The sequence below is a fragment of the Wyeomyia smithii genome, chromosome 2 (genome assembly GCF_029784165.1).
Source record: "Wyeomyia smithii strain HCP4-BCI-WySm-NY-G18 chromosome 2, ASM2978416v1, whole genome shotgun sequence".
Taxonomy (NCBI): Eukaryota; Metazoa; Arthropoda; class Insecta; order Diptera; family Culicidae; genus Wyeomyia; species Wyeomyia smithii.
The window spans coordinates 205008962-205035456 of record NC_073695.1 but is presented as its reverse complement, the minus strand read 5'-3'; the positions used below and the strand labels follow the sequence as shown (position 1 = coordinate 205035456).

General features: G+C 36.5%; 1 protein-coding gene across 5 annotated transcripts in view; it reads left to right on the top strand.

Moving 5' to 3' along the window:
* LOC129720664 (insulin-like growth factor-binding protein complex acid labile subunit) overlaps positions 1-26495 on the top strand; it is a 615650-nt gene that overhangs the window by 69725 nt on the left and 519430 nt on the right. The window contains exon 2 of one of the 5 annotated variants that reach the window (XM_055672184.1): positions 5555-5622. The exons of the other annotated variants lie outside the window; for them this stretch is intronic. The gene's annotated coding sequence lies outside the window, so the exon portion shown is untranslated. The remainder of the gene's footprint in view (positions 1-5554; positions 5623-26495) is intronic. 5 annotated transcript variants of the gene reach the window in all.

The following is a 26495-nucleotide window of genomic DNA, read 5'->3' as shown; positions in this document are numbered from 1 at the left end:
ACTTTTTACTTTTTACTTTTTACTTTTTACTTTTTATTTTTACTTTTTACTTTTTACTTTTTACTTTTTACTTTTTACTTTTTACTTTTTACTTTTTACTTTTTACTTTTTACTTTTTACTTTTTACTTTTTACTTTTTACTTTGTACTTTTTACTGTTTATTTTTACTTTTTACTGTTTACTTTTTACTTTTTACTTTTTACTTTTTACTTTTTACTTTCAACTTTTTACTTTTTACTTTTTACTTTTTACTTTTTACTTTTTATTCTTTACTCTTTACTTTTTACTTTTTACTTTTTACTTTTTACTTTTTACTATTTGCTCTTTACTTTTTACTTTTTACTTTTTACTTTTTACTTTTTACTTTTTACTTTTTACTTTTTACTTTTTACTTTTTACTTTTACTTTTTACTTTTTACTTTTTACTTTTTACTTTTTACTTTTTACTTTTCTACTTTTTACTTTTTACTTTTTACTTTTTACTTTTTACTTTTTACTTTTTACTTTTTACTTTTTACTTTTTACTTTTTACTTTTTACTTTTTACTTCTTACTTTTTACTTTTTACTTTTTACTTTTTACTTTTTACTTTTTACTTTTTACTGTTTACTTTTTACAGTTTACTTTTGACTTTTTACTTTTTACTTTTTACTTTTTACTTTTTACTTTTTACTTTTTACTTTTTACTTTTACTTTTTACTTTTTACTTTTTACTTTTTACTTTTTACTTTTTACTTTTTACTTTTTACTTTTTACTTTTTACTTTTTACTTTTTACTTTTTACTTTTTACTTTTCACTTTTTACTTTTTACTTTTACTTTTTACTTTTTACTTTTTACTTTTTACTTTTTACTTTTTACTTTTTACTTTTTACTTTTTACTTTTTACTTTTTACTTTTTACTTCTTACTTCTTACTTTTTACTTTTTACTTTTTACTTTTTACTTTTTACTTTTTACTGTTTACTTTTTACAGTTTACTTTTGACTTTTTACTTTTTACTTTTTACTTTTTACTTTTTACTTTTTACTTTTTACTTTTTACTTTTCACTTTTTACTTTTTACTTTTTACTTTTTACTTTTTACTTTTTACTTTTACTTTTTACTTTTTACTTTTTACTTTTTACTTTTTACTTTTTACTTTTCACTTTTTACTTTTTACTTTTTACTTTTTACTTTTTACTTTTTACTTTTTACTTTTTACTTTTTACTTTTTACTTTTTACTTTTTACTTTTTACTTTTTACTTTTTACTTTTTACTTTTTACTTTTTACTTTTTACTTTTTACTTTTTACTTTTTACTTTTTACTTTTTACTTTTTACTTTTTACTTTTTACTTTTTACTTTTTACTTTTTACTTTTTACTTTTTACTTTTTACTTTTTACTTTTTACTTTTTACTTTTTACTTTTTACTTTTTACTTTTTACTTTTTACTTTTTACTTTTTACTTTTTACTGTTTACTTTTTACTGTTTACTTTTTACTTTTTACTTTTTACTTTTTACTTTTTACTTTTTACTTTTTACTTTTTACTTTTTACTTTTACTTTTTACTTTTTACTTTTTACTTTTTACTTTTTACTTTTTACTTTTTACTTTTTACTTTTTACTTTTTACTTTTTACTTTTTACTTTTTACTTTTTACTTTTTACTTTTTACTTTTTATTTTTACTTTTTACTTTTTACTTTTTACTTTTTACTTTTTACTTTTTACTTTTTACTTTTTACTTTTTACTTTTTACTTTTTACTTTTTACTTTGTACTTTTTACTGTTTATTTTTACTTTTTACTGTTTACTTTTTACTTTTTACTTTTTACTTTTTACTTTTTACTTTCAACTTTTTACTTTTTACTTTTTACTTTTTACTTTTTACTTTTTATTCTTTACTCTTTACTTTTTACTTTTTACTTTTTACTTTTTACTTTTTACTATTTGCTCTTTACTTTTTACTTTTTACTTTTTACTTTTTACTTTTTACTTTTTACTTTTTACTTTTTACTTTTTACTTTTTACTTTTACTTTTTACTTTTTACTTTTTACTTTTTACTTTTTACTTTTTACTTTTCACTTTTTACTTTTTACTTTTTACTTTTTACTTTTTACTTTTTACTTTTTACTTTTTACTTCTTACTTTTTACTTTTTACTTCTACATTTTACTTTTTACTGTTTACTTTTAACTTTTAACTTTTTACTTTTTACTTTTTACTTTTTACTTTTTACTTTTTACTTTTTACTTTTTACTTATTACTTTTTACTTCTTACTTTTTACTTTTTACTTTTACTTTTCACTTTTTACTTTTTACTTTTTACTTTTTACTTTTTACTTTTCACTTTTTACTTTTTACTTTTTACTTTTTACTTTTTACTTTTTACTTTTTACTTTTTACTTTTTACTTTTTACTTTTTACTTTTTAATTTTTACTTTTTACTTTTTACTTTTTACTTTTTACTTTTTACTTTTTACTTTTTACTTTTTACTTTTTACTTTTTACTTTTTACTTTTTACTTTTTACTTTTGTTTTTTTACTTTTTACTTTTTACTTTTTACTTTTTACTTTTACTTTTAACTTTTTACTTTTTACTTTTTACTTTTTACTTTTTACTTTTTACTTTTTACTTTTTACTTCTTACTTTTTACTTTTTACTTTTTACTTTTTACTTTTTACTTTTTACTTTTTCCTTTTACTTTTTACTTTTTACTTTTTACTCTTTACTTTTTACTTTTTACTTTTTACTTTTTACTTTTTACTTCTTACTTTTTACTTTTTACTTTTACTTTTTACTTTTTACTTTTTACTGTTTACTGTTTACTTTTTACTTTTTACTTTTTACTTTTTACTGTTTACTTTTTACTTTTTACTTTTTACTTTTTACTTTTTACTTTTTACTTTTTACTTTTTACTTTTTACTTTTTACTTTTTACTTTTTACTTTTTACTTTTTACTTTTTACTTTTTACTTTTTACTTTTTACTTTTTACTTTTTACTTTTTACTTTTTACTTTTTACTTTTTACTTTTACTTTTTACTTTTTACTTTTTACTTTTTACTTTTTACTTATTACTTTTTACTTTTTACTTTTTACTTTTTACTTTTTACTTTTTACTTTTTACTTTTGTTTTTTTACTTTTTACTTTTAACTTTTTACTTTTACTTTTAACTTTTTACTTTTTACTTTTTACTTTTTACTTTTTACTTTTTACTTTTTACTTTTTACTTTTTACTTTTTACTTTTTATTTTTTAATTTTTACTTTTTACTTTTTACTTTTTACTTTTTACTTTTTACTTTTTACTTTTTACTTTTTACTTTTTACTTTTTACTTTTTACTTTTTACTTTTGACTTTTGACTTTTGACTTTTTACTTTTAACTTTTGACTTTTAACTTTTAACTTTTAACTTTTTACTTTTCACTTTTTACTTGTTACTATTCACTTTTCACTTTTCACTTTTTACTTTTTACTTTTTACTTTTTACTATTTACTTCTTACTTCTTACTTCTTACTTCTTAATTCTTACTTCTTACTTCTTACTTCTTACTTCTTACTTCTTACTTCTTACTTCTTAATTCTTACTTCTTACTTCTTACTTCTTACTTCTTACTTCTTACTTCTTACTTCTTACTTCTTACTTCTTACTTCTTACTTCTTACTTCTTACTTCTAACTTCTTACTTCCTACTTCCTACTTCTTACTTATTACTGCTTACTTCTTCCTCCTTGCTTTTTGCTTCTTACTTCTTTCTTCTTACTTTTTTCTTCTTACTTCTTTCTTCTTATTTCTTTCTTCTTACTTCTTTCTTCTTACTTCTTTCTTTTTACTTCTTTTTTCTTATTTCTTTCTTCTTACTTCTCACTTCTTACTTTTTTGCTTCTAATCTTGTTCTGTTGACGTTCGTTTTTTATTCTCTATTCAATTTTTGGTTTTTGTCATGTTTTTCGTGATTATTTATAGAGTTTTTAGTTTTCGACGTTTGATTGAGATGGTTTTCGACTTTTGATATTCTATTTTTGGTGCAGGCTTTTCGGTTTTTAGTTTTTTTATTTTGTCGTTTTACTACTGTTTTTTTGTGCAGCCTTAAAATTATAAAGTGCACTTTGACAAGCGGATGGTCACGAGTTCGAATGTTAGTAGATTCAGACCGTTCGATGTCAGAGGGACACGTATGAGTTTATAACCAGGCTTCTCCCCATCTCCCCACTTTGAATCTTCACTCGCGAAGCAATCAACAAAAAAAGTAGGACAGACACACAGTTCAATGAATACCTCTCCAGAAAATATAAATTGTAAATACTTGACTGGAGTAATTGACGACGGTAAAGAAGAGCAGTAGTAGTAGTATTAGTAGTAACATGGTGGAAAAGGTAAAAACTATAAAAATCCGTCACTTAGCACGGTGACAAATATGTACCTTCCTTTCCATAAGAGTCGCTGGAGATGCAGTGGTTAATTCGGTTTCTGATAGGAACGATTCTCACACTTCCTTTCTCCCTTCCCTAACCTACCGTATGAACGTTGCCGGCACCTTATCTTTCTATTCAAATGCTGAAGCTACTGTTGCTTTGTTGTACGTTGAAGATGGCGAAATTAATCTCAAATAATCATCTAACTTGAATTACTAGTATACTGGTCGATGGAAGCGAAAAAAGTTGTCCTAAAAAGATTATAGCTGATTAACATTTTCTGTGAACTTCGGTCCCCCTGGTAAATGCAGAAATGCGTCATAAGGCGGGTACGCCGCTTCTACGTTTGGTTACGGGAAAATGTCTCTGAAAACGTTATCTTTGCTAGGGCAACAAAAATTACAAGATTGGTGAAAAAGGCTATAATCATTTTCATTTTTTTAGTTTGAGTTCTAGGACAAAACCTTCTATGTGTAAACGTATACAAATCTGAAGATATATGAATGATTGACTATAGTTTTTATCCGAATTGTGCACACTTTCGGATTGCTATTTCTTGGTATTTTGAAACAAACTTTAAAACTTTTGTAAGCAAATGAAAAAAATCTTTTTCATTTCACGCTCTTGATTGCTTTTACGGCCTTAAATTTATCAGCGAATCAGTGTAACAATCCGGTGGTAAAATGATATCCTATATATTTTTTTTATCTTCCAAATCAAGCTCTGGGATTTTTCAGGTTTCGTTTTCACTCGAGTTTTTTGTGGGCAAATTTTCTTCACGTTGTATTGAGGAAATCATGCCATCGATTGCTGCTTGGTTTCGATTCACCACTCGATACGAAAATTTATTCGTTCGACAAGGCTGGTGGCACATGGGATTCGTGCAATCATTTTGACTGATGATGTTCCGTCACGAAATCTTCACCCGCTCTGAGCTCGAACAGTCCGATGGGGATCTCCCGCGAAAGGTGGCAAGGTTCGGGTAGTGGAATTTGTAAAAGGCATTGATTTAATATTTCATCCGACACGCACATCTGTTCTGTTCGAACAAAATGATAGTGAATGTAGTTTTGGGAAGCATTCCCACATAATTGTTTCTGTCACGCTTGAATAATATGAATATTTATCGATGTTTTTTTTTTTTCTTCTATTTTCAGGTAAGGCCACTGAGCGTTAATCTGATACGCACCTCAAATTTCCTCCAACTAAAGTGCTGCTCTAGCAGGTATTTTGCTGCTCGTTTAATTTTCCGCACGTCTTGTATTACTTGCCACTAATAACATATTCTCCCGAATGACAACATTTCACTCAATTTCCGTTCCAGCTGGTTCGCATGCCTTTTAGCTTACTTCCTGTCCCACAATCGGAAATTGTATTTTCCTAATCGAATCTCCGGCACCATTCTCCATCAAATTGTCCCGAAGAAGACCGTGTCACAACAATGCCAACAACAGCAGTAACATCTTCCTTTCCACCGGTTGTGCGGTCCCACAGATGATGTTAACCCACAATCGTGATTAAGTTTTCTTCCGTATGCGGCTGCTGCGAGCCCATTAGTTAGTTGAAGCTCATCCACATGCTGCGTATACTGCCAAGTGTCCTGACCAGAATGTTCCGGCGAGACAGGATCAATAACCGCACAGCAGCAATTATCATCGGCTGTGGGGCTGCGGATATTGGATATGACGGGTGGATGTCTTCCGTTACTAATTAAATCTGCGGGTTGTGTGGGGTGCGGGCTAGGGGTAAATCGATTGGATCTGGCAGGCCGACATACCGTTTACTTGTTGGTGCAGCCGTGGTTTATGAGCTGTTTTCGGGGTGGTGCGAGACGCAAGTCCTCAGAGCCTCATCTTAATCGATTGACTAGACTAGCGGAGAGTTTCATCTTCGTTGTCGTTTTCGTTGTAATGTTGCATGTTTCTTTGATTGCACCATTTTGGTGACCGCCTTGGAAGGGGCTGAAGGCAGGAGACGGAATACACATGTTAGTCACTTGCAACATATTGTCGGTGACATTGGTTCGAGTAGTCACGTTCATGTCGTAAGTTTGCCAGAATGAGTGCCATCATGTGGCGTTTTAATTAAAACATGAGACGATGTCTTCTCTACTGTCGGCATGATTGAAAGTCAACTATCTAACTTTGGCCAAACTTTTCCAGAGCGTAAGATTAATATATACATTAAACTTTCGTTTCTGTGGTACACGAGAACGGATATAAATGATCATCTGTTTTTGACAGATGGCAAATAGAATCAATTAACAGTTACCGCAGGATTCTGGATTTTATAGTGCAAATTAAACTACATTATCTTCAGCCCAACCGCACAATACAGTGAGCGCTTCTTTAAGCAGTTGAAACATGAGCCGCCTCCTGTCAACCGTTTTACACATTTGACGGCTAATTATTTACAGATTTACCGCCACCAGCACGACAACAATCTATCATCTCCATGATCTGTGGCTGGGGCGGTGCGGGAGAGTGGTGGCCTACTGACTAGAAGAGGAATAGCCGTACACCACAGGGCAACTGCTTCACGCTTTTCCACTCACTCGTTGCCATTTTTGGCTTCGACAAATACAAATCGGCTAATGATGCCGACGGCGGCGCTGATGACGGCTGAAGATTCAGGAAAATTTATCACCGTTTGAGAATCTTGTTTCCACGCTCCACTGCACTGTGAGAGAATCGCCGGTCATTGTCAATTATTTATCTTTTCATAATTGGGTTTTAAGTGACAAAAATTTTGAACAAAGGGAAGACATTATTTTTCTACACCGCATCAATTTGTGAGATTTTGTAGTTAGAATATTGGAGACGTACAAAAAACGTTGTTCAAAGAACAGAGTATCTAATTCCTTTAGTTTGGTAAAGGAAAGAGTCGCTTCAGCGATGCACAAATCTGCATCACGGTGACCTGGGGCCTCCAAATCCGGTCTAATTAGGTGAAACGCATTGAAGAGATATCTCGAGACGTTGATTTCTTACCATACCTCAAGAAATCACTTGATTATCGTTTCGGTGGTATTCCAGCGAGTCCTGAATTTTAGCATATGTTTCAAGGGCTGTTGGGAAGGTTTTGTTAGTTTTTAATTTTTATAATTTGCTGTTGAATTTACAGCACAATTTAAGTCTTGGCTTCAATGTAAAACTTCTGTGCCAATTTTATAACTGTACCATTGCTAGTTGGTAGTCTCTCTCGAGCAGCAGATAAAAGTTGCAGACACTATTGGTCCATTATATAGGTAAAGGAAAAAATTAGTCCATTATGAGAAATTTTCAAAGAAATTCGAGGATTTATTTTAAGTGTAAAAATTTACACTGTATTTTTATCACTGTCCGGGTTTTGATGATTGGAAAAAGAGCGTCACCAGAAAAGCAACGTCTTAAATTGATTTAGTGCATCCACCTGGAAAATCCTCAACCCTCTCATCGAAACTTCGGCAAACATCTTGAAATTCTGTAGTCAACGGGGAATTGTGTGAATAAACAATACTGCGAAACTCTGAGCATCGAACGGAAAAAGAAATGCGGTCAAAATGAATGTTCTACTGGTGATTAGGATCACAAGTGTGTCGGTTAGGGATGTGGCCAAAAAGTTGAATCTGTCTAATTTTTTGGCCAAGGACCGGGAGGAACGGCATGCTTACAAAAAGCAGAAGGATCCGCGACGAACGGTAAAATACGGTGGGAAACCATACACCCAGATGGTGACAAAGCCTCATTGTCTCATCATGGACGATAAAACTTCTGTAAAGGCGGATTTCCAGCTGCTTCCGGGCCTACTGTTCCTCACTACCCATTACAAGATTAATGTTCCGGAGGAAGTAAGGAACTTTCCAAGTTTGTCAAGAAATACATGATTTGACTAGCCATTTCATGTGGCAAATGGAGTGTACCGTTCGTGCCTACCGGGACTGTAAATGGGAAAGTCTACCTCAAGGAGTGTCTACAGAAGCGTCTGCTTCCTCTGTTGAAGCACCACGAGTAACCAGAGATCCCTGATATATGAACTCTTCTATCATTTCAAGTTCATCGCCTTCCATGATCACCGTCCGAGGAACATGTTGGTTTCTCTAGTAACTCTCTCTTCTATATAGTTGGTTTTCGACGCAGTGTACTCCCGGCATTTCTGAAGGATTCCTAAGAATAAAGATTTGGATCCGTAGTGACGCGTGCTTGCGTGAAGTCCGCTTGATCCTGCCTACGAATCCTTTTGTTAGAGAAAAAAGTCAGTGGAGCAGAGTCTGACAGAAGATTTTGTAGGTGGCGTTGCTAGTGCCTCGTTGCCCTGTGTATGGAGCTGGGCCCATGGGCGCAACTACGGGGGGGGCTAAGGGGGGCTACAGCCCCTCCTAGCAAGTTTTAAGCCCCCCCCTAGAATTTCCCAGAGAATAATTGTAGTCAATATAAATACATCCCATACTTCCTATCAGAGCATCAAAATCAACACAAATTGAGAAGCCATCATTCATTGGCTGAGAACTAGTACTGTGCCCAGGATCGATTCTCAAACCTAGCTCTCTTACTTTCCTTACTAATAGGACGAGTGCCGTGGTGGCTCGTGCTGTATCAAGGAGTTGTTGCCATGCTGCTCGGTTTTGGGCTGTGTTTCGCCAGTTCCTCAGACGTCTCATCACCCGCAAGTCTCTTTCGATCTGGTCGAGCCATCGCGCACGCTGCGCCCCCTAGTCCACAGGGTTGCTGAAGAGAAGTGATTTCACAGGATCATCGTCCGGCATCCTTACGACGCGACCGACATACCGCAACCTATTGACTTTCGCCAGGTGTGCAACGGGGTTCTCTCCAAGCAGCGCGTGCAGCTCATGGTTCATGCACTGTCGCCATTATCCGTCGTCTGTCTGTACTCCACAATAGATAGCCCGCAGCACCTTCTGTTCGAAAACTCCAAGAGCGTTAAGGCCAGAAGCGTTGATGTATCGATTCCGTAGAGAACTACCGGTCGTATCAGCTACATCGTCAACTTTTTACTTCGTCGCACTAGACTCGATCGGAGTGGTCATGCCAATACCCCCACCACAATTGGTGCGTACGTTTGTATGTCTGAGAAAAGAGAGCCGTCGATGAGAACATGGTCAATTTGGTTTGTTGTACGTTGGTCAGGTGATCTCCAGGTGGTTTCGTGGATGTCTCTTTGGGGAAAGCAGGTTATTCGGACTGCCAGTCTGCGGGAAGCTGCGAAGTTGACGCAACCCTGGCCGTTGTCGTTCGTGACGGTGTGCAAGCTGTGCGGGCTAATCAGCGGATTATATATGTTTTCCCTACCGACCTGAGCGTTCATGTCCCCAATGACGATCTTGATGTCTCTACGCGAGCAGCTATCGTAGAGTTTCCCCAGCTGTGCGTAGAACGTTTCTTTCTCTATATCGGGACGTCCTTCGAGAGGGCAGTAGGCATTGAGGATGGTGTAGTTGTAGAACCGGCCTTTTCATCTCAACAAACACAACGTGTCACTGAACGCCTGCCACTTGATCGCACGACTCTGCATCCGAAGTTCACCGTCCACTTCGGATCATTTGCTGTTCGAGCCGCCCCCATCCTGGAAAACAGACGCTCAGACAAGCTGCTCTCCAAGGAGAACAACTACCGCTTCCCTGTCAGCATACGACCAAGTTCCCACCGGTTCCCCAATCTTCTCATGGTTGCTCGTATTCCAGTCGGTTCCACGTGGAGTTAAGAATATGACATTATGCCTTGAACCACACTTGGATCTATTTTATGCCGACTAGCACGGGTGTACTGCTGGTACGCACTGCCCAGCCGTTCACCAAACCTAGTTCGCCTCAATATCGAATCAGTGTCAGCTGAAAGAGATGGTCAAGATATTCAATACATCTTCGGAGATTTATTCCCGATTAAGGGATTTTGTCTTCTGTTACGACACTATTTTATGCGTTTTTGAATAGGCGCACTGTAACACCCTTTCTCCTATTTTTTCAAAATGAAGTGTATGAAAACTAGCCCCCCCCCCCTAGAAATTTTCCTTAGTTGCGCCCATGGCTGGGCCGTTAGCCTGTCCTGAATGGCAGCTCTTACGACTCCGTCCTGAATGGCAGCTCTTACGACTCCTTCCGCTTGTGATCAGGTTTTCCTCTTCGTCCCAACACATATTGGTCAACTCGGTAGTAGAAAATTACAGCATTTTTTCGTGATGCAAATCGATGTAGGACTCCCTCTCAAGACGATTTTAGAAAAGTTTTCAACACACATTTTAATCTACTAAAATTGATACTCCCTTTGAAAAAACTGGAGTCCGAACGTTCCAAACACACAGTTTCAGTCAAATACAAAATTATCATCCTATTTATCTATTTAAATAATATAATAAACATTTAAACACATACACATGGAACAGTTTGTCTGTTTGCTTGAGAATTATTGGCTTGAAACTGCTGAATTGATCGTCGTGAAGAATCATGACTCCCGTGCTAATGAAATGTAAATTTCTGCATAACTCGAGATTAAGACAAGCAACCAAATTTTGTATGTGAGGGTGTTTCGCACATTCATTGCGCTTAATGTGTTGGATTTGGATTTCGAAATGGATTTCGGAAGATAGTGTTGAAAAGGAGAGAGAAGTAGACTAATGTACAAGAGCCATGTACATTTTTGAGAATTCATTTAAACACGATTCTCAATTACGCACATCCAGACATGTTTCAGTCCTGGTAATCATATGAAAGCGCTACATGCACCCACTACTAATACTGGTCATTAGGGTGGTAATTACTTGTTTGGGAAAAATTTGTCCTTCGTCGCATTCGCTCAGTCGAAAAGTGAAACTTTGACCGCTTTGAAGCGTCTCTTCCCGGAGTCCGATTGAGCGGAAATTTTGTATGAAAACATTTTTCGAGAAGACGAAATTTTTGAGGTTTATTGCTAAATAAATTTCGAAGGTCTAATTTTTCATTCCTTCCGCAGCTGGCCGCAGCTCAAGAATTTTCAAGTCCAAGAAAGTCAATTTTTTTGAATAACACCAGATTTCGACGCTTCATGCACTTTTAAGACATTTGACGTCAAAAATATTTTTTTAAATCGACAAATTTATGAACTATCTTGTGCATTTTTTCATCGGTCAAAAAATAATGGTTTGACCGCTTCGAGGCGCGTGCTACCGAAATTAGATTAAGTTGAAGTTTATTTTGGGGACTTTCTTTCGAAGACTAAAAGAGCCCTACTTTCAAAAGTAAATCGAAAAGTCGATTTCTATTGCCACCCTACTGTTCATGTACGATACATTTTGCGGCTATCTCCGAGAAGAAACCAATTTTAGATATGAAACAAAACCCATTAAGCGGCACTAAAAATTAGTTTCAAAATTATTTCGAATGAGTCAACCAAAGTGATTTTGGTTGGCCAAAACCGAAAAAAAACAACATAAACCAACATTAGCATACATATAAATGTGTCAGATTATCGCATCGCAGATTCGTCAAATGATCGTTTGGGATTGAAGTCCCTTCAAACAGAAATAAATCAATCAATCAATCAAAGCATGCGTTTGTCAAATCCCATAATCATTGCCCCAAGCAACACCCAAAGAAAGGCACAATGTGTGGTGTAGCAACATATTGACAAATTTTTTCGGTGTGGGTGAAATGCGACAGAGTGAATGGAGATAAGAGAACTCAAAAAAATATCGGAAGTGACACACATGGTTTGATGGCGAATGTGTTGTGTACAAATTTGTGTGATTCTGTCTGCACTGAGGTGAATTCCAGTCCTGGAGAAATGTTTTTGTGATGTTTTGATTCAACTTGCTCTTCTGATTAGCTTGAGAATTAATAGAGAAAATTGAACCAATTTTTACGGAAAACCACTCAACACGATGCACAGAGGTCAAAAATCGACCCCATTTTTTAATCCAAGGTGGCAATTTTTGGTAGCCTAACCCAATATGGATATTTCCGTAATCGGGATGATGCTCAGAATCCAAAAGCCTCAGAATCGACCCTAGACATCATTTCGAATCTCTTCAGGGCCCCATATTATTTCCAGAGTGATTTAAAGATTTAAAGAGTACCTAAATTAGGTTATAAAAGGTTATAAAAATAAACTAACGCACAAGGTAACCAATTTGAACAGTACGTATTTATATCAAGTAAATCTAGATTTAGAAAACCTGGAGCTGAAATCAACACGTACTGATTAAATTGGTTTCCTTGTATGTTAGTTTTATTTTTGTAACCTTCCGATAACAGGGTGCGTCGGTGAGTTACGCATATCCAATTTCAACAGGGCCAGTATGAAAATGATTGATTATGGTACAAGCGCATTGGATTGATATCATGCTCTTAGTGATAAATTTTCAACATTGTAATGTGTAGCTAGAAAAAAAAAACAAGTAAAAAAAGGTTCCGAATAAAAAAGTCATAATACTTAAACGTTCATAACTTTTTGTTTTTCATTTTACCATCACCAAATCTTGACAGATAGAAGTACATCTTGTCATCTGCAAATAAAAAAAGGTACCTTTTGAAATATTTAATAACTTGTGACAATTTGGAAAATTTTGAACAAGAAAAAAAAATTTACAGTGTGTATATTTTTCAGCACCGCAATTCAATAACCTACAAGCCGCTTTTTTGTATCTTTCAGTCTCCATTTTGGATAGGCCATTTTGAAACAGCAGTCGCAAGCAGAGCCTGACAAAGTCAGTGTCAATTGACAGTTATCAGGTTATAGTGACTCTTTGACCCGTCGTTTTCAATTGAGAAGCTTCATGTATCATTTTTGAGCACTTCGTGAGTCACGTAAACCCACTCGAAAGCTCTTGCTTTCTTGGTCTTGAAAATTGTGGCCGAAGCGTTTTATAAAGTCCAGCATACTATTTGCTTTGTTGATAATTGTATTATTATGTTCTATGAATGTAAGTTTGGAGTCTAAAATTACGCCTAGGTCCCTTACGATTTTGCATTTTTCTACTGGTTGGTTTCCTAAGAAAATGTTTGTAGGTGGTGTTACTGTTTTTCTGCTAAAGGCTATTGAATTACATTTTTTAATGTTGAGTTGTAATAGGCTTTTGTTGCACCAAGTGTAGAATACATTAATTTCATTCTGGAATATTTCAAAGTCTTCTGCATTGGTTATTTCTTTAAAGAGCTTCATGTCATCAGCATATACAAGCACATGTATTGACTTAAGAGGAAAGGAAATGTCATTTACGTATAATATAAAAAGAAGAGGGCCCACATCATCAAACGACGGGATGCGGTGCTAATTTAAATTTAGACGCTGAAGGAAAGGAAAGAGTCTCTCTCTCAGTCCCTCTCTTTGTCAATTCAAATAGCGATCAGTTTCATTTGAAACGATCCGATGAACAACAGACGGGAAAGAGAGAAAGAAGTGATTCGATGACAGCAGCCGAAAGGAATCAAGTGAAAATAAAACTGTTCCAATCGAAATATCCAGTTTCATTGTTTTTTTTTTTTGAAAATGTAGAGCCCTGGTCGCGAGTCAACATGAACAGCGGATTTTATAAAATGACCTTATTGTCAAAAAAGGAACAACTGTGAAAAGTTTTAGCGAAATCGTGAATGGTCGATCAGGATCGATTTGCGGAGTAACACGTAATGACTCAAAAACTGCATTTTCCACATACTTTTTAGAACAAATACGAACTCTCCAGCTGGTCTCGAGGTACGATGCTGGCCTAACAAGCCAGTCGTCGTAGGTTCGAGTCCTGACTCTGGAGAGACTGTTAGTCTCAGTAGGATCGTAGCGCTAGCCCCGCAATTGTCCTGTACACTTAACGGTTGGCTGCGAAGTCTGTGAATAGTAAACAGAAGGTCAAGTTCCGAATCGGAATGTAGCACCAAGACTTTGCTTTGCTTTTACGGATACAATTATTACGGTTACAGTTTTGGAAGGAGGACACAATTCGATTCCTTCCCGGAGTCGAATTCTCCTCACGGTACTGTGGGTAGCTCCGAATTTCCAATGTTTCCTGTAATTGAAAAAAAATTGCTTGTGATCTGATAGTGAAATTTCATCAGACACATGCCATTTTTTCATATTGTCTGACAGTTTGTTGCTGGTCATAGTTATATCCAGGACTTCCTCACGTATAGCGTTTATTAAAGGTGGGGTTATTACCTTGGTTGCATATATCTATGTTATTTGTTAGTATATATTCTAAAAGGCACTCACCCCTCTCAACGTTACATGAGTTAGTTTTCATAGAATATAATTTAATTTTTGCAATATCAAAACCCTTCGTAAAGTGAACATGGAGGAGTTATTTTGTAATCTTTTTATTATGAAACAATTTGTTTCAATGTTGTGCTGGCTGAATAATTTTTATTATTTGTTTCATCTTCGACATAAAACATCGTACAGATAATTAAACTTATGTACTAATTCTTAGTCTAAACACATATTTCGACACACCAAAATCAAACATGTTTATCACATCATTAAAATAATTACAACAGACATCCAATAGGTTATTCATTCCATAGAGAGTGCGGTGATTTGGTCGGCGGAAAAACTCAGGTAGGCGCAGCATTCGAAGGTGTGTGTTGAATCGCAATATGAAAGAGAAGAATGTCCGCGCAATCTATTCGATCTGTTAGCACATCAAATATTAGCATACGTTGGAGGAAAACTCGTCTACTCGACAATGTGTGTAAATCAATCAACATACAACGGCTTTCATACGATGGTAGGTTTGTTATGTTTCTCCAGTTTAGAGATCGAAGAGCATATCGGAGAAAGTGTTTCTGAACTCGTTCTAACCGGTTGATGTGTATTGCATGATACGGCGCCCACACTTGCACCGCATATTCCAGGACACTGCGCACAAACGAGCAACACAGTATCTTTACCGTGTAAATATTGTCGAAGAATTTCAAATTTCGCTTCAAAAAACCCAATAGGGAGTAAACTTGAGCCGTAACTGCAGAAATAAGCTCCATGAACCTTGATTTGCTATCGACAAATACTCCTAAATCTTTCACTGTGGTCGTGCGGGTCAAGCTCGTTGACGCCATTTTGTACTCGAAGGCAATCGGTGCACGCAACCTTTGGTCACATTAGTTTCCAACACGCAACATTTGGTCACATTAGTTTCCATTCCGTTCAAGCCACACCATTCCAGAAGCATGTCGATATCCATTTGAAGCGCCCATCAGTCAGCCTCCATTGTGACTACACGGTAAAACTTGAGGTCGTCAGCGTACAATAATTTTGGAGATTCCAGCTTCGTACAGAGATCGTTTATAAACGGCATGAACAACAGAGGGCCCAGAAAACTGCCTTGAGGTACTCCTGAAAATCTCTCAAAAAGTATAGAATACGTTTCACTTACCTTCACCGAAGAATTACGTCCGGTAAGGTAAGACGAAATCCATTGTGTCAGCCACTCTGGAAGTTCTATCCGCTTGAACTTTTCGACAGCTAAAGTATGTGGCACCTTGTGGAATGCTTCAGGAAAGTCAACGTAAATCACGTCAATTTGCTGCCGTTTCTCCATCCGATTCACAAGGGTCGAAACATAACTCATCAAATTTGTCGTAGTAGAACGCCTTTGAACAAATCTGTGCTGATCAGCTGAGATAACGTGTTTAACAGATTGGTAGAGCACATCGTGTACCATGGTTTCGAAAACTTTCGGCAAACAGCTTAATATAGAAATTCCGCGATAATTTTCCATATCGTTAAGCGTCCCTGCCTTTTGAATCGGTATGATCGAAGCGGATTTCCAAACGGTGGAAAAGCATTTTTCACTCAAAGAACGGTTACAGGCAAGGCTAGAGAACTAGCACAATTTTTGACAACGAATGGTGGCAATTGATCGGGTCCAGAGCCATTCGACCCGTCGATGGATTGAAGTTTGAGCAGAACATCATTGGGCGAAAATTTCTCACATTTGATATCTGAAAACCTTCAAAAAGACTGGAAAATCTTCTCATATAATAGCATTTTTCAATTTAAATTCCGACGGCCAATATTTGCACGTAGTAACCCCACTGTTCGCTATCCGGAGCCGTCAACTGGCAGCACAATGGCATCGGAATAGCCGCGGAAGTTCGCGTTGTTATAACACTCTATTAGAGGACGAGAAGATATATTGTCGGCCGATTTTTCACACCACCGATCACGCCGATCGCTAGACAACCGCTGAAGTCACACCGATGATGGATCGTGTTTGCACGACGGCGATGGTCACCGGCAAAACCGGCCTGTAAGACCAATCATTTCAATCAACACACGATGTCTAATCTGTTTGGGAAGAATATTTGTTGACATCGCTGTCCGGGTGACCTGGACCAGCGTCTGCTGAGGAAGGGTATTAATTTCGATCATCAACATAGCAATTAAATTCGCGGAGCAAACAATGCAAAAAGTTCACTAATAGGGCCACTTACCCTCTAATTGTGATGAGTGTTTGTTAGCTTGTGGCACTACTCGAGGCAGGAACATGGATGGCCGCGCTCTGCAGGATGAATGTTGTGTTTATTTCAAGCAAAATACAACGCACACACAGTGTATGTACACACTAAATGGAGGGGTAAATAATTGAATGATGTCAGCCGGTCAGTGCTGTCATATGCCTTGCTGCCTATCAGGTGAAAAGTTGCTGTGGTGTCATGCTGAACAAAGTGTGTGTTTGTGTGCGCGCGTGTTCGAGCGCTGTAGTTGCTGCTACTGATGGGGATTAGCCGCTGGATTAATGGATGTTTGTTTAACGTTGCAGTTTTGTGCCGTCGTCGGTCGTGCATAATGCAGATATCCGGTGTAATAGATACGGGAGTGTAAGGTCTTAGCTTGGTAAAACGAAGTCAACCGTTATTGTCTGTAGCGGTGCTGTCTCTAAGTTTATCATTGAATATTAATAGCTTTTCCGCTGATACTAGAAGGACTGTTCTTGGGGTGAGGAACGGATAAATCAGGGGTCCACTATTTTTATCAGGCGAAAAATACGGAACTTCCAAATTTTGATTATTACCGGAACGGAACGATGGGGCAAATGATCGTTGGGTTCAACAGAAAACGAACATTTCAGAGCCATATTGATCTAACCTATAACAGCGTACACTTAACCAGACTACTAAATAAGGGCAGTCGAATGAAACTAAACTTAATAACCTTCAGTACGTTTGCATTCCGAAGCGCACCTGCAGTTCAGATATCATTACGTACTGTCCTGACTGAAGCAACATCTAAAATTTACCTTAATGAACTAATCAGTCGTACTGATTCCTAATTAGCCAAATAACTAAGCCTAATTGATTTAAATCCCTCCTGTTCCTCCCAAAGCCCACCACCGGAGAAGCCCACCATCGGAGAATGACTGCGGGCTTTGCCAATATTGAGCGATTGCAATCGTGCTTAGCTGCATAGCAGAGTTCACAGCAGTCACAAATTAACCTGCTAACCGAACCGAATGGACAATAGGCCACATACATTCGGCATTAGGCGGCGTTATTCCATTGCCATCCCGGCCGAGCGGTGGCCAAAGTAGCTGGTTGTTGATTTATACGGCTGCAAATTGGTCCGAAGAAGCAGCCACAGACCTCGATCGTAAATCAAAGTTGGGCTATTGGAAATTTATTCTTTCGGTTGTGTCTTTGGTCTTTGGAACGTGTGTTTATGTATATGTGTATCTGCTCTGGAATCTGGTGAAATGGATGAAACAAAAAAAAAAAACATACGGCAATGTGGGACGAAACAGAAGGTCCGTAATTGCTGGCATAGGGCCAAACTAGGACAGAAAGATCCTCCTAGAAACGGAAGGAAACTGGGTTAGTTTGTTATCATAGTGAATTTTTTTTGCTCCACTCGAATAGGGGAGCGTGGATATCTTGAACAAGCTCTAGCAGGTGGAAAATCGTGAATCGTGAATCTGCTGAACACGTTAATAACACCAATCCGATGGCTGATAGTAATAAATTCCTGAAAACCAGGCCAGGTTAATTTTCTAAACACATCCTGAGATGCACCGCGAAATCCATCTGTTTCCGCAAAGCCCAAGCGGTTTGCTTTGCTTTATAGTGCCCTGGTGAGATCCGAATTGGTAGCCACGGCGAGCAACCGGATCACTAACCGCAAGCTTCCAGATCGTGCGATGCAATTTCGCCGGCGACGACGGCGACGAAGACGACCGGTTTGTGTTCGTCGATATTGCTGGACGTTTGGTGAAAAACCTTAAATTTGCTCGCCTCTACAGCAGCACCGGAGAAGCGTCATTATAGGTTAATCCAATTAAGCTGAAATTGCTCTTCGGTTTTCGCTTGAGAGCTGCAAGCGAGAACAAGGTCAACACTTCAGGCGCTGTGGCTTGGTGGCTTCGAGTTGTGGCTGGCTTGGGAAGTGCACGTTAGCGCGCAACTTTTTTGTAGCTCCGGCTGTGGAGTGCGGTTTTTTTGCAAACTTTGTTCTTCGCCGAATCGGGGACGGGTTTAATGTTATTTTTTCACTCGCGAAAAATGGCATGAGTGCTTCTTGTGATATCGAATTTGTGTGGAAGTTGTTCACGATTGTACGTTCTGAAAAGTAATTAGAATCAAACTTTTATTTTATGTCATAAAATGTAATTTTGAACTGGCTTTTGGAGCCATCAGTGAGGAAAAATCAGTTTTTTGAATCTGCTAAGGAATTAGCGCAAACAATATCATGAAATTTTATTACACATGAAAGAGATTTCACGCAAGCAGTACTCCTCTTAAGTTTGATGAAATCGGCAATTTTTTGAATGAATGTAAAATTTTTGTTTGAATACTAGAACAACTGCTGACATCTTACTCTCTGACCAAAATTTTTTGCACTCTGCAAAGTTTTAGTGTGAAATCCCGCATAACATAATCCGTAACCGGGATCCGGTGTGTTTTTTTTCCTTATCCCGCCAATAGATATTTACTTTTCTCCATTGTATCAATAATGACCTATAATGACTTCCATAAAATCGTTCACAAAAAGCAGCAATTGGATGGAGCCAACAGAAAAAACTGCCCTCAACATTCAAATGAATGAAGTTCGCCTCGCCGACGACGACGGTGTCGTGGTTGAACGATTTCCTTCGAAACAATCTCCCGCGACGAAGCAAACCCGTTTTCGTGTTTACTACCATCCTCTTTTTTGTCTGCTGGGATGGCTTCTCGTTTAGCTTTGCTTCGCTAAATAGCAGCAAACAAACTTAGGCAATTCGGAAAAACTTTTTGACGCAAGTTTCCTCTCTGTTCGACCGTCCATCCCTTCTCGTCCCAACAACCGCCTGTTGATGATAATGTCTGATAATGAGTTGCGTATTTCTCAGCCTAGCTCTTTCTTTGTTGGATAAATGCTGAATACGGAAGTTCGTACAGTGAAAAAAAACTGCCCAAAATTGGTCTCCCATGTTCGTGTGATCATGCTCCAAAGTAGATGTTTGGTCTGTATTCGGTGTAAATTGATAGTCAGATTGGGTAAAAAATTCGAAGAAGAAAAACTTATCAAAAGCATCACTGTGCGCACTTTCATCCTCCATCGATAAATTTCCGGGGCTAACGTCCAGCGGGCTCTGGTTTGAATTGTAAATACATAAGGCCAACACGGACGATTGCTGCCCTTGGCTTCCTCCAGGCACTAATGTGGCGCTTATCTATTCACGCGGAGAAATGGAAATATTGTAATTGGATTAACCGAAGCTGATAATGACGCTGCCTGGAGATGCTTTCCGACTGGCGGTGGTGGGGGCTGCTTATTTTTGGACGCGAGGCGCCGGCAAATCTAATATTTAAGACCGTCCTTGTCATCGGCGATGTCGTCAGTCGATGGTCGATGGCGGCCCGGTGGTGATGGAAATAAGAGTCAGCTGCTGGTGTAGCTTCGGAAGGCGACAAATGAATATTTTATGAAAGATTCAAGTTCTGGATAATATTTTATTCATTTACTCCGACCAGGGAAAAGTTTCTGGGATTTCCGATGCTTCCTCTGCTTATCAATGGGAGTTCTTTACGTTGATGGAATTAATATAACTGAAATGAATAATTATGCAATTTTTATCAGGGACTTTCTTAGCTCAATGTGGAGAAGCGTGTTTTGTATTTGAAGCCATTGTGTGGCCAGATCTGAATAAGTTTGTAGATTATTAGGGATCCGTTCATTCAGATAGATAATGACGGTATCGTGAAGTTTTTAGTCATGTTTCCTGAAAAACTTGTGCGAAAACTTTACAATTTGATGATTTAAAAACACGACTTGTGATAAAAATACAGAGTTCTTATTAACTTTTTTGCAATATGTTTCAACCTCATTGATCATTTTCTTTGTTTTTTCTATAGAATAAGATTCCCAAAATATCATTTCGGTAAAAACCTAGAGACTTTCAGGCCTGTTCTGTTGTACTTTACCGTGAATAGTCCGTAGCATCTTCCTTCCGAAAACTCCAAGGGTGTTCAGGTCCTCTGAGAGCAGAGTAGTCGAGTCCAAGCCCATAGAAGACCACTGAATCGGAATGTAGCACCAGAGCTTTGCTTTGCTTTATAGAATACAAATTGCTGTTATTGTGGCTATTATCTAATATCAATTCGAGTGAATTCAGTCTTTATCCTCATCTGTCTTTGATTTCTTAATTTGCCGATATTTCTTCTAATCTGAGCTAGCAATGGATCTGAGGTTTTAAGCATATTATTAAGTACATATCTAATGGGATCACAACGGCTTGCTTGCGGCTTTTGTTCTCGCGATAATTTTTGAACTTTTGTTTCTTGGGTACGACCAAGCGACCCGAACGAACACAAATGATTCACATAGATTCTCTAGGATTCCTCACATTGGATTCGTGTGCGTCCTTGAATAGAATTCCTGAAAAAAGGAATCTTCAGGAACGCCCTGTATATGGCTCTAGGATTCTTGAATAAGAATCGTGAGTGGGAATCCTCCGGATCGTGTTTGTGATTCCTTTCACGATTCCGTCACCGTGTTAATCGGTATCCTGAGGATTCTTACTCAGGATTCTCTGCGTGTTAGTAAGGGGAAACAGTGAAAAACTAAAACAATCGTGTTCAATTCCTACAATATAACTTCAAGGTTATTATTTGCGACGAAATATTTCAAGTACAAACATTCTTTAATTAAAGATTAGTTGGGTATAATCCTTTAAATAGACCTCCTTTTGTTTAATTTCATTACACTCAACATACTGAGCGTTTACTTTCGTTTAAAATGCTGTTCACCCAATTACAAACTGTTTGTTAGTACTGAAGTTATTTCCGAGGGGTCTTCGAACTACTGGACGCCAGTTTTGAAAGACCCCTGAACACAATTGTGGTCATGTTGCATACACTGTTATTCAGCTGAAGGGCATCGAGAGTTACAAAAGTTTACGAAATTGCTGCTCCATGTGTCGTGATGTGGATTTTCCGTCACTTTAGAGACGGTAATTACGAAGTTGAAGACTGTTTACGTGAAGGAAGGCCAAAAACCTTCGAAGACGCTGAATCGCTTCATGGGGATTCATGATAAACACAGGAGCAGCTTGCTTCGGTATTAAGAATTACCTACTTACCTGTCAAGCCTTTTTCAAGCGATTGCGTGCTTTGAGAATGATTCAAAAACAGGGAACGTTGTACGTCGTTTTTCGCCTGTGAACTCCAGCGACAAAAAAGGAAGGGTTTCCTTCATCGCATTGGAACAGGTGACGAAAAAATGATTTATTACAACAACCAACAGTGTTTTATTTTGCCGATTTGGTGCTCTAAATTAATAGCGCCCTTACGTTCATTTTAGTGATATACTTTATTTGTAAAAGTTTCAATGTGTTTTATTGCGCTTCTTCTCAAATGAACGGTTCACTGATTAATCCACCTATAAGAGATATGAAAAGATTATTTTTTTAATTAGTGCGAAAGACACCCAGTGTTTTCGAGAAAGTTGTAGCAAATGCTTTTCTCGCAACTTCATCGAAGATTTCAAATTTATATCTCCTATATTTAAAAAGATATAAATAGTTTTACGAACCAATTTCTATTTTTACAACGACTTTTCACCCGTCAACATTCAATTTCATCAAAGGCAGACAATATGAAAGAATATCAATTAGTTATCTGCGTATTTTTGAGTTCGAATACGTAATTCAAAGTTCAATTAACCGTTGGAAAACCAATAATGGTTCAGAAATTTTTTTTTTCTTTAAACCATAGCGTGGTGAAATGTTCAGCAATAACATGTATTTTTGAATGACTAATAACTTTGTATAAGACATAAAATATGTAGAAAATCTTAGAAAAAGTTATGTTCAACATAACAACATAATTATGATTTGAGTAAACTCTCCACATAAAAATAATTATATCTCTTCAAACATAAGAGATATAAGTTTGACATTTTCGACGAAGTTGCTAGAAAAAGCATCTACTGTTACTTTATCGAACACATCGGCAGTCTGTCTCAATGTTTAAAAAAAAAATTACAGGTCGGACTCGATTATCCGGAACATCAAAATTTTTTTCATTCCGGATAATCGAATCACACAAAATATACTGAAATTTTGCGATTAACGAACATAAAATGAATATTTCTTTTCTTTATTTACTTGTATGATGCAGTGGCGTAACCAGAAGTTATTTTTGAAGCGAAAAGTGGTAAAATCTTGAGAAGCAAAAAAAAATAAATTGGACATTAATTATTTTCACTTAATTCGAACATGTCCCAAACATGCCAGAAGTGACTTAAAGCAACAAAATATGCCAGAAGGGATGGCAAAGACAAAATTTCGGAATAAAAAGAACGAAACGGAAAAAAAAAAGAATGAAAACGGACTCCAAAAAAATAAAATTCCGGATAATCGAGTTTCCGGATAATCGAGTCTCTGGATAATCGAGTCCGACCTGTATTTTTATGTTTTACAGATAAATTAATCAGCGAATCGACCTTTTTGAAAGAAGCGCAATAAAATACATAAAAACTATTCAAAATATCACCAAAATATCACCTGAATCTAATGTGAGAATGCTATTTATTCAGAGCACAAAATCGGCAAAATAAAAAACTGAGCAACCCAAAGAAAAGAAAGGCATGCGGACTGCTTGATTCCTGGTTAGCCTCAGAAGCGCAACATTTTTATCGTAACGGTATTCGAGTAGCGCTCGAAAGTTGGGCTAACGTTCTAGCAACTGCTGGGCAATATTTCGAATGTTTTATAGGGAACTGCTTTTTTAATAATGTTGTATTTTTGTAACAAAAGAAAAAGGCAATTTTTTGGCGCATCCTATTTAAATTAGCTTGATATTACGTACGTTTTTATAATTGACTTCTTTCTACTGACTCATACAGTTATGTGGCCTTCATAGCAAAGTTACTGGGCAGTATATGTATTAAGTGGGTCTCCTCATCGGTCGAAGATCTGTTAGGTTGACCGTTAGGAAGCGTAGAATTAGATTTCCTTTCCGAAAAGAAGGTTTTGTTTATTGTATCAAAATATATCACTCTAAATCATAGCAAATAATGTTTTGTGCAGATGTTTTTTCGAGTGAGACATCAGCGCACAGTGTGTCGAAATCGAGAACGGACGGCAACACTTTTTTTTTCAAGTCCTATGTTATCCATATATTCTAGAAAGTTGCTTCGTTTACTGCTATCCTTTATATGCTTTAATGCAATCGGTTACAAATTTCGCCGTATAGAGGGCGCCATACCTAACTCTTAAACGTGACTTGCTAGACGAATAGTTTCTTCTGCAAAGTTGTGTAGAATTTTATTACAAAACTGTTTGCTGAATACTTCAAACCTCTAGCAATTGAGATTTCAGAGCTACAAGACGTTTTCCAAAAAGGCTTTTTAAAAGCAGTTTTTCCTCCATATGTTCAACTCTAAGGCCTGAAACATAACTGTATAAAATTGAGAGTGGAGTGGTATATCAAGATGAACAATTTCTAGCGATATATTGGTTATTATACACAGTATTCATGAATAAAAACTGGAAAAAAGTGTTTTTGAAGGTTTTTTTTTGTTTGAGTTGAAACTCGGAAAGGCGCAAACGAATCCAAGCTTCTATGAAGCCATTCGAAAGAGTACCTTTCTGACTAACAGAAAACCACTAAACTACAGTGGGTTATTTGTAGTTTTGAATATATGGCCAACTAAAGTTACCGATTTTTACATGCATTTGTGCGCTCTTTATAGCGCAAAGGCCGGCGCGTACACTACGTTTCCGTTTCCATGCCCAACGAACAGACACCACAATGAGGCTAAATCTAGAAACGGACGGAAATAGAAAATTTTGAAGTCCAATGTTATCAGGATCTTCTAGAAAGTTGTTTATTTTACTATTGTCCTTTATATGCTTCAACGCAACCCGCTACAATTTTCACCATATAGAGGGCGCCACACCTAACTTCTGAACGTGACTTGCTAGACGAATAGTCCCTTCTGCAAAGTTGTGCAGAATTTTATTACAAAACTGTTCGCTGAATATTTCAAACCTCTAAATATTAAGGTTTGGTTTTTAAATTATTTTTTTTTTGTAAAAGGTGCTGTATCTCTAAAATTTCAATTCCTAGCGGTTCAAGTTACGCGGCAAGTTACTTGGAGCGGGTTGCATTGAAGCATATAAAGGACGAAACAACTTTTTAGAAGATACTGATAACATTGGACTTCAACATTTCCTATTTCCACCCGTTTCTAGATTTAGCCCCATTGTGGTATCTGTTCGTTGGGCATAGAAACGGAAACGTAGTGTACGCGCCGGCCTTTGCGCTATAAAGAGCGCACAAATGCATGTAAAAATCGGTAACTTTAGTTGGCCATATATTCAAAACTACAAATAACCCACTGTAGTTTAGTGGTTTTCTGTTAGTCAGAAAGGTACTCTATCGAATGGCTTCATAGAAGCTTGGATTCGTTTGCGCCTTTCCGAGTTTCAACTCAAACAAAAAAAAACCTTCAAAAACACTTTTTTCCAGTTTTTATTCATGAATACTGTGTATAATAACCAATATATCGCTAGAAATTATTCATCTTGATTTACCACTTCACTCTCAATTCTATTCAGTAATGTTTTAGGCCTTAGAGCTGAACATATGAAGGAAAAACTGCTTTTAAAAAGCCTTTTTAGAAAACGTCTTGTAGCTCTGAAATCTCAATTTCTAGAGGTTTGAGGTATTCAGTAAAACAGTTTTGTAATAAAATTCTACACAACTTTGCAGAAGAAACTATTCGTCTAGCAAGTCACGTTCAAAAGTTAGGTATGGCGCCCTCTATACGGCGAAATTTGTAACCGATTGAATTAAAGCATATGAAGGGCAGGATTAAACGAAGCAACTTTCTAGAATATATGGAAAATATAGGACTTTAAAAAAATAGTTTTGTCGTCTGTTTCTCGATTTGGACACACTGTGCAGCGTTTAGACAGTTTAAATTAATCAAACATTTTCCCAAAAAAATAACTATTAATATTTGCTGTATAAAACTCTTATGTAAAAGAATTTTTCTTTATTTAACTGAAAATTTCGTATGGAGTTAAGCGTGGTACGCAGTTGAAAAGAAAAGAGGTTCACGAAATTTTTCCCTTTTTGCCAAACGGAATTTTGACAGCTGAGAATGCTTCACAGTAACGATATCTGACGTCAGTGAGCGCATGATTTTTGCTTTTTTTTCTAGAACACTTGAACGCACTTGTTTACCGCGAACGAAATTGCGTTCGACCAGAGTGAACCGTAAACACAGACATGGCATCTAAAGAAAGTGATTGTTTGTGTTTTAAACGCAAACTTTGCGATTTATTTTAACCAGTAACTGATTTCTCCGCTCCGGACAGCTCGTTAATACGACTGTCATCAGAATTAGATAAATAAACAGCCAGGTGGTTTCTGTAGAGCCGAACTTCGTTTCAATGGGCACATCACTTTTTTTCAAGATCTTGTTGAGCTAGACCGAACCAAGTGCATTTTATTTTCATTTGGTATTTTTCAAATAAAACTAAATTTATTCTTGTAACAAACGTCAGGACTGGGTTAATAAACGTTGAATCAATAAAATTAGACAATACCCGATTCAAAATATCAGAGCATTTCATATTGATACTATCTTAACACTTACCACTTGGTGCGCTTTGGCACCAGGAAATAGAGCAACAGAAATAAAGCTTTGCTTGTCT